Source organism: Lepus europaeus, chromosome 5 (genome assembly GCF_033115175.1).
Source record: "Lepus europaeus isolate LE1 chromosome 5, mLepTim1.pri, whole genome shotgun sequence".
NCBI classification, from domain to species: Eukaryota; Metazoa; Chordata; class Mammalia; order Lagomorpha; family Leporidae; genus Lepus; species Lepus europaeus.
The window spans coordinates 121748452-121757762 of record NC_084831.1 but is presented as its reverse complement, the minus strand read 5'-3'; positions in this window follow the sequence as shown (position 1 = coordinate 121757762).

Genomic DNA, 9311 nt, shown 5'->3' with positions numbered 1-9311 from the left:
TGTTTGTTAGTCACTTCAATATGTAGAAAATATGTTTTGAAGGCCAGCTATCCCAGGCACTGTTATAACTTTTTTTTTAAGATTTATGTTATTTATTTGAAAAGCAAAGTTACACACACACAGGAAGAGAGGGAGAGAGAGAGATCTTTCATCTACTCCCGTTTGGGGAGCTAACCAGCGAATGGAAGACCGCTCTCCCTCTGTTTGTAACTCTCTCAAGTAAATAAATAAATTTTAAAAAGAAAAAAAAAAAGTCAGAGGATGATTCCCAGAAGACCCTGTTTTCAGGAAGGGAGAGGTGGGCTGGGGGGGGGTGGGGCTGGAGCTGACACAGCATCTTTTTTTTTTTTTTTTTTTTTTTTGACAGGCAGAGTGGACAGTGAGAGAGAGAGACAGAGAGAAAGGTCTTCCTTTGCCGTTGGTTCACCTCCCAGTAGCCGCTGCGGCCGGTGTGCCATGGCCAGCGCACTGCGCTGATCCGAAGCCAGGAGCCAGGTGCCTCTCCTGGTCTCCCATGCGGGTGCAGGACCCAAGCACTTGGGCCATCCTCCACTGCCTTCCTGGGCCACAGCAGAGAGCTGGCCTGGAAGAGGAGCAACCGGAACAGAATCCGGCGCCCCGACCAGAACCAGAACCCGGTGTGCTGGCGCCGCAGGCGGAGGATTAGCCTAGTGAGCCACAGTGCCAGCCTTAGACAGCATCTTGTAGAATCTCTCCCTCCCAAATTCCGTTCCTCCCAGATCTGAGCGCACCTGGAGCTCTGAGTCCAGTTAGCAGGGCCTTGTGGGAGGCTGGGTGGTCTGGAGGAAGGAAGGGGGGCCAGTGATAGAGGGCAGAGCAAAGCCGGTCCTCATCTTCACCATGGGCTCAGGGGAAGCTGTGGAAGTCAGAACTGGGCCTAGGGACAGGAAGAGCCTTCTAGTGCCCAGATCTGCTGCTCTGGGAGGCTCAGCTGGAAGCAAGGGGACTCCTGGCAGGGGGATCGCGGACACAGAGGGGTGGGGCCTACAGCACACCCAGCAGAACCGCAGCAGCGTGCCAGCAATGTTTGCCAGACTCCTGCAGGCCCTGCACAGCGGCGTCAGCTCCACCCCCCCACCCTGAACCACACTGGCCTGGAGGACCCGGGAGCAGGGGCCTCAACGCTGACTGCCCATCAGAATCCCCAGAGCTACGGGAAGGACTTTGAAAAAATATTGGTGCCCGGCTCCACCCCCGTAGGTTTGGGTAGTTCCCAGTGCCCCTATGTGTTGGAAGCCCTCCAGATGATTCCGTGTATAGCTGGAGCTGTAGTGGCTCATCCTCACCCGGGAACTTGTTAGAAACCAGAGTTACTGGGGCCGGGCACTGTGGCACAATGGGTTAAGTCACTGCTTGTGACGCCAGCTACCCACATCAGAGTGCCTGTTTGAGTCCTGGCTGTTCTGCTTCTAATCCAGCTCCCTGCCAATGCACCTGGGAAAGCAGCAGAACATGGCCCAAGTGCTTGGGCCCCTGCACCCATGTGGGAGACCCTGACAAAGCTTCTGGCTCCTGGCTTCGGATCCACGCAACTCCAGCCACTGCGGCCAATTGGGGAATGAATCAGAGGATGGAAGACACCTCTCTCTCTCTCTCCCTCTCTGCCTCTCCTTCTCTCTCTGTAACTCTATCTTTTGAAAGAATAACATAAAAACCTTTTTTTAAAAAAAATAAATAAATACAAGGGGCTGGTGCTGTGGCGTACTGATCTAAGCTGCTGCCTGCAGTGCCGGCATCCCATATGGGCACCAGTTCATATCCCCGCTACTCCTCTTCCGATCCAGCTCTGTTATGGCCTGGGGAAGCAGTGGAAGATGGCCTAAGTTTTTAGGACCCTGCACCTGCATGGGAGACCCGGAGGAAGCTCCCGGCTCCTGGCTTCCGATCAGCCCAGCTCTGACCGTTGCCATTTGGAGAGTGAACCAGCATATCAAAGACCTTTCTCTCTGCCTCTCCCTCTCTCTGTAACTCTACTTCTCAAATAAATAAATAATCTTAAAAAAAAAAAAAAAAGTCAGAATGAGAGAGAGCGAGTTCTCGGGTCTTGTGTGGTTCTGCTGAATCAGAAGCTCGAGGCGCAGGGCCCAGAGTTGTGTGTTTCGTAGCAAGCCTCTGGGTGACTGTGACCATGCCAGCGCTTAGAGCTCAGACCGAGGGGAGCTCGAGGCCTTTCCAGCCCCAGGAGTCTCGGTCCTCTGGGAGGCGGAGGGCCATAGTCAGCTGTGCTCCTCACCCAGGCTGCGGCCTCGTGCCTCAACCCACCGCAGGACGGGCTCACCGCACAGAACCACCACGGCAGTACCGCGCATCGGTAAATGCAAACACCGGGAGCCACCCACGCTGACTGTTGCAGCAGAGCGCAGGTGAGCTCAGCCTCACCAGCCTGCCCCACAAGGCACTGCCTGCGTCCCCTAGCTGCTGCTGTCTGGCTTCCCAGCGCCTCCCCTGGGGTACCTGGGTAGTCTCTTGGTTTTCTCCCCTTCACCAAGAGCTGGGCTCCAGGGCGAGGAAGGCAGAGTCCACCCCGGAGGGGCTCAGCTAACCCAGGGCGGGGCACAGTGACGACGTGAGCTTGTGCAGTACACACTCCGGGTCCTGGGTACTGTTTCATCCGGTGGCAAAAGGCCGCCCTGTCGGCTGTGGGGGCTGGGAAGCCCAAAGCCCTGTGTCAGGCTGGGGCTCACGTGGGAGGGTGGCTGTTTAGGACTTGGCCCTGGAGACTCAGACTGGGGCTAGAAAGCTGTGAGCATCCCGAGGTTTCCAAATGCCAATTCCACCCGGAGACACAGAAGAGGAGGGACCCAGGCTCAGAACTTTTCCCTAGGCGTCGGAGCAGCTAAAAAGTCCCCAGAACTGGAAAGGAAGGAGTGTTTGTACAAGCTGGCCCCTGTGAGGTAGCAGGCAGGAAGAGGGAGAGGAATTAGAGAAATCTCAGCCTCACTGAGGTGGAGGCCACGAAGCCTGCCACGCCAGCCAGCCACCTTTGAGTTCCACACTGATTCTGAGCTGTTGTCATGAGGCTCTCCCCAGGCACTGTCACTTACTGTAACAGACGTGGTCTCCAAGTTCTCTGGGCCCCACCCCTTCCTCCAGGCGGAGCTGCGGCGTTTCCTGCAGACTTCAGCCCATCCAGTGCAGGTGTAAGCGGACAGTGTTTCATCTGGGACTCTGAGCCATGTCGTGTGCATTCTATTTCCCGCCCTGGGGCGTCTGTGTCACACAGCTGCTGTGACACATGCCCGTGCACCCTGGAACCCTGAAGGAGTTAACAACAGTGGGCACGCTCTTTACCTGTGGGGGTCAGGAGCTAGACTTAAACCCCCCCTTTACAGGGCTGGTGCTGTGGCCTAGTAGGTAAAGCTGCCACCTGCCCTGCAGTGCTGGCATCCCATATGGGCGCTGGTCCAAGTCCCAGCTACTCCTCTTCCAATCTAGCCCTTTGCTATGGTCTGGGAAAGCAGCAGAAGATGGCCCAAGTGCTTGGGCCCCTGCACCCATGTAGGAGACCCAGAAGAAGCTCCTGGCTCCTGGCATCAGATAGGCACAGCTCCAGCTGTTTTGGCCATTTGGGGAGTGAATAGTGAGTGGAAGACCTCTCCCTCTCTCTGCCCCTGGCTCTGTCTCTGCCTCTCTGTAACTCTGCCTTTCAAAAGAACGAAGGAAGGAAGGAAGAAGGAAGGAGGAGGAGAGGGAGGAGGGGGAGGGGGAGAAGGAGAAGAAGATTGGGGGGCTGGCACTGTGGCATAGGTTAAGCATCTGCCTGTGGTGCCAGCATCCAACATGGGTGCTGGTTCGAGTCCCGGCTGCTATACTTCTGATCCAGCTCCCTGCTGGTGGCCTGGGAAAGCAGTAGAAGATGGCCCAAGTGCTTAGGAGACCCAGAAGAAGCTCCTGGCTTTGGATCGGCCTGGCTCCGGCCATTGCGGCCATCGCGGCCATCGGGGGCGTGAACCAGCAGATGAAAGACCTCTCTCCTTCTCTATCTCTCTGCCTCTGCCTTTCAAATAAATAAGTAAACCTTTAAAGAAGCAGGAGGAGGAGGAAAAGGAGGCGGAGGAGGAGGAGAAGTGGTAGTAGTAATAGTAGTAGAAGAATCTGTCTCCTGACAAACTGAAGAAGTCTTTTGGGGTTGGATCAGTCCATTGCCTGGTGCTAAAACAAAATACCCGGGGCTGGGTGCTTTATGAAGAGAAAGGCTTATCTGACTGAGGGTCCTGGTCCTGGCGTGTCCAAGCAGCCTGGCTCTGGCATCCTGGTCAGGGCTCCCCGGCTGCATCACAACACGATGGAGAAGTGAAAAGGGAAACAGTGACATGCAGAAGGGACCAAGTGCACAGGGTGGGGCTTTTTTTTTTTTTTTTTTTTTTTAAGATTTATTTATTTGAAAGGCAGAGTTACAGAGAGGCAGAGGCAGAGAGAGAGGTCTTCCATCCAATGGTTCACTCCCCAGATGGCCACAACGGCTGGAACTGCGCCGATCCAAAGTCAGGAGCTTCTTCCAGGTCTCCCATGCGGGTGCAGGGGCCCAAGGACTTGGGTCATCTTCTACTGCTTTCCCAGGCCATAATAGTGAGCTGGATCGGAAATGGGGCAGCCAGGACTCGAACCTGTGGTTGGTGCAGTTTCTAGAAAGCCAACAGGAGCGCTGCAGCACAGGCTCAGGGTTCTGGAGAGAAAAAGTACCCTCTGGGCTGAGAATGACTCATCATTTGAAAAATGGGCAGCAGGCCTTGAGTAGAGACGAAGACACCCAGTGATGTGCATCTGGAGCCGCTTGTTTGGGCTGGGCTGGTCACATCCACTGTGCTGTACGATTGTGGGAGCACAGCAGTGATTCACCGCACGGCGGAGGACTGGTGTGCTGGGGATGGGGCATGAGAAGGCCCAGAAGACTCAGAGCCAAGTCCACGACCTGGTGGGCCAGACTGTTACGGCACCTGTGTCCTCTGCACACAGGCGTTCCCCACAGCTCACACCCATGGTCTCCTGGGAAACTTTCCAAAACCACCTGAGAGACTAAAACAATTCAGACCAAATTTTGGATACCCCCTGGATATTTGATCCTTTTTTTTTTTTTTTTTTTTTGACAGAGTGGACAGTGAGAGAGACACAGAGAAAGGTCTTCCTTTGCCATTGGTTCACCCCACAATGGCCGCTGCAGCCAGCGCACCGCGCTGATCTGAAACCAGGAGCCAGGTGCTTCTCCTGGTCTCCCATGCGGGTGCAGGACCCAAGCACTTGGGCCATCCTCCACTGCCTTCCCGGGCCATAGCAGAGAGCTGGCCTGGAAGAGGAGCGACCAGGACAGAATCCGGCACCCCGACCAGGACTAGAACCTGGTGTGCTGGCGCCGCAGGCGGAGGATTACCCTAGTGAGCCGCGGCGCCAGCTAATCTAACAATGAAGAGCTGCTATTTTTAAAATGATTACTGGGGGTAGTGTTGTGGTGTAGCAGGTTAAGCTGCCACCTGCAATGCCGGCATCCCATGTCTAAGCACCAGTTCAAGTCCCAGGTACTGGCCAGTTCCCTGCTAATGCACCTGAGAAAGCAGTGAATGATGGGCCAAGTGCCTGGGCCCCTGTCACCCATGGGGGAGACCTGGATGGAGCTCCAGGCTCCTGGCTTCAGCCTGATCCAGACTCAGCTGTTGTGGCCACCTGGGGAGTGAGCCTACAGATGGAAGGTCTCTGTCCTGTTTCTCCCTCCATCATTCTGCCTTTCAAATAAGTCTTTACAAATAAAATGATTATGTTTAGAACAGCGGTGGGGAAATAAGGCCTGTGGAGTCATTTGCTCTGGCTTTGCCAAGGCAACCACACATGAGACTCAAAATTCAATAAATCTTGAGCAGGCGCTGCAGCTCAATAGGCTAATCCTCTGCCTTGTGGCGCCGGCACACCGGGTTCTAGTCCCTGTCGGGGCACCGGATTCTGTCCTGGTTGCCCCTCTTCCAGGCCAGCTCTCTGCTGTGGCCTGGAAGTGCAGTGGAGGATGGCCCAAGTGCTTGGGCCCTGCACCCCATGGGAGACCAGGAGAAGCACCTGGCTCCTGCCTTTGGATCAGTGTGGTGTGCCGGCCACAGCGCGCCAGCCACGGTGGCCACTGGAGGGTGAACCAACGGCAAAAGGAAGACCTTTCTCTCTGTCTCTCTCACTGTCCACTCTGCCTGTCAAAAAATTTTTTTAAAAATTTTTCAATAAATCTCTAACAGGCTAATTTTTAAGCTGATGATGTTTGAATAATGTTATAAATATCCAAATGGCCCTTGGCAGAAAAGGGTCCCCACCCATTTCAGAGACACTAATATGTACTAAAATATTTACAGTAAAATTATAGGATGTCTGGGACTTGTTTCAAAACAACAGGAGAGGAAAAAATTAATGGGACAGAAATAGCTATGATTTGGTTAAGTCTGAATTACAGATAGATGGGGTTCATATCCTACTATGATTATTGAGGTGTATGTTCTAAATTCTCCACAAAAGTTAGAAAGCAACAACTCAAATCTGGTCCATGGATGAGTCAGCACGACTTTCCGGGATGGCCATAAACGGGCAGCTGCTGCATCACAGCCTGGTCAGGGCGTCCCTACAGAGTGGTGAAGGCAAATCCTCCTGGGGGCAGACCTACAGCATTCACTACACTTGGCCCTCGACTTTGCATGGTGGGAGAGGTGGCCAGAGGGAAGGGTGTACATGGAACTCTGGAATGCAGCAGCGAATGGCTTAGCCGGGAAGAAGGAAGATTGGAAAATCAGAGGCCAGGAGGTATGTGGAAGAAATACTCGTGGAAACTTGGGGAGATAACGAAGGTGACATTTCCTTTCAGCCCTCAGATTCTATTCCTAACGCTGAGAGAACGGCGATTTGGCTCGCTCATTCTTGAGTGCACCCTTGTCTAAGAGAGCAGAGTGGGAGAGCACCTCCTCTGGTCATGGATCTGGGCCCCTAGGGGTGCTCAGAGCTCAGCTCCCCATTCCCCAGGTGACCTCCGCTTGTGTGGCTTTGCATATCATCAGCAGACTGACATCTGCCACAAGGACTTGAGCCATCCTCCACTGCACTCCCGGGCCATAGCAGAGAGCTGGCCTGGAAGAGGGGCAACCGGGATAGAATCCGGCACCCCGACTGGGACTAGAACCCGGTGTGCCGGCGCCGCAAGGAGGAGGATTAGCCTGTTGAGCCACGGCGCCGGCCTCTGGCCTGTTTTTATATTCAAAGTATGTCCTATTCAGATTGACTAATAAATTCTTTAAAAAAAAAAAAAACTGGCCAGCACACCGGGTTCTAGTCCCGGTTGGGGCGCTGGGTTCTATCCCGGTTGCTCCTCTTCCAGGCCAGCTCTCTGCTATGGCCCGGGAAGGCAGTGGAGGATGGCCCAAGTGCTTGGGCCCTGCACCCACATGGGAGACCAGGAGAGGCACCTGGCTCCTGGCTTCGGATCAGCGAGATGCGCCAGCCACAGCAGCCATTGGAGGGTGAACCAACGGCAAAAAGGAAGATCTTTCTCTCTGTCTCTCTCTCTCACTATCCACTCTGTCAAAAAAAAAAAAAAAAAAAAAAAAAAACTTATTTACTTGAGAGGCAGAATTACAGAGAGAGGGAGAGACAGAGAGAGAGGTCTTCCATCCGCTGGCTTACTCCACAAATGGCCGCAACAGAAGGAGTTAGGCTGATTTGAAGCCAGGAGCCAGGAGCTTCCTCCAGGTCTCCCACATGGGTGCAGGAGCCCAAACACTTGGGCCATTTTCTACTGTTTTCCCAAGCCACCAGCAGGGAGGTGGATCAGAAGTGGAGCAGCCAGGACTTGAGCTGGCACTGGTATGGGATGCCAGCACCACAGGCAGAGGCTTAACTCACTATCCCACAGCACCAGCCCCAGAAATTCTTTTTTTAAAGGTACATTTATTTGAAAAGGAGAGAGAGATGGATATATATATATATATATATATATATATAGAGAGAGAGAGAGAGAGAGAGAGAGAGAGAGAGAGAAAGAGAGAGAGAGAGATCTTCTATCTGCTGATTCACTCCCTTAATGGCCCTAACAGCCAGGTGGGGCCAGGATGAAGCTGGGTACCAAGAACTCTACCCAGGTCTCCCACTTGGGAGGCAGGGGCTCAAACAACTGGGCCATCTTCTGCTACCTTCCCAGGTGCTTTAGCAGGAAGCTGGATCAGAAGCCCTGCAGCTGGGATTCGAACCTGCGCTCTCACATGGGTGCCGGCATTACAAGAGGCATCCTGACTGCTGTGCCTAACGCCCGCCCCATCATGGTGTTTTAAGTTCAAGACCAATGAGTCTCTGTGATGTAGCTCCAATTTACCCGGCCTGTCTTCATTTCTCAACCCTCTTTCTGCACCACGGCAGTTTCACATCATTAGTGCCACTTCATGTAGGCCTCCCGGCTTCTATTCTCCCTCCACGCCAAACGTTGTACCCATAGTTTCTACCATGTATGTTTGCCTCGCTGCTCCCAGGAAGCTGCCAAGAGCTCCCCAAAGTCTCACACAGTTGCCATCAAGACAACCCTTCAGGCAGGGCCTTATCTATCCTCAGCTTCTCCACATTCTACTTTATACCCTGTACTCTGGAAGGAGAACTTGCCCCAGCTTTTTTAAAAATTTTATTTATTTACTTGAGAGTCAGAGACACACAGAGACCTCCCATCCACTGGTTCACCTACAGATGCCTACAAGAGCTGGGTCTGGGCCAGGCTGGAGCTGGGAGTGAGGAATTCAATCCAGTTCTCCCACGTGGGTGGTAGAAACCCAATGACCCAGGGTTTGCATTAGCAGGAGGCTGGTGTCCGGAGCTGGAGCTGGGAATTGAATCCTAATCACTGCATCCTAATCACTAGGCTAAATGCCCACTCCTGTGGTGTAGCAGGTAAAGCCGCCACCTGCAGTGCCAGCATCCCATATGGGTGCTGTTTCTAGTCCCGGCTGCTCCACTTCCAATCCAGCTCTCTGCTACGGCCTGGGAAAGCAGTGGAAGATGGCCCAATCCCTTGAATCCCTGCAGCCACGTGGGAGACCCAGGAGAAGCTTCTGGCTCCTGGCTTCAGATCGGCGCAGCTCCAGCCACTGCGGCCAATTGAGGATTGAACCAGAAGATGGAAGACCTCTCTCTCTCTCTCTCTCTCTCTCTCTCTCTCTCTCTTTCTCTGCCTCTCCTCTCTCTGACTTTAAAATAAATAAATATTTTTTTAAAAATGCCCACTCCTTCCCCTTATTTCTGATGACTTATTCTCCTACACCTGAGTCTTTGTCCAGATTTCTCAACTGACA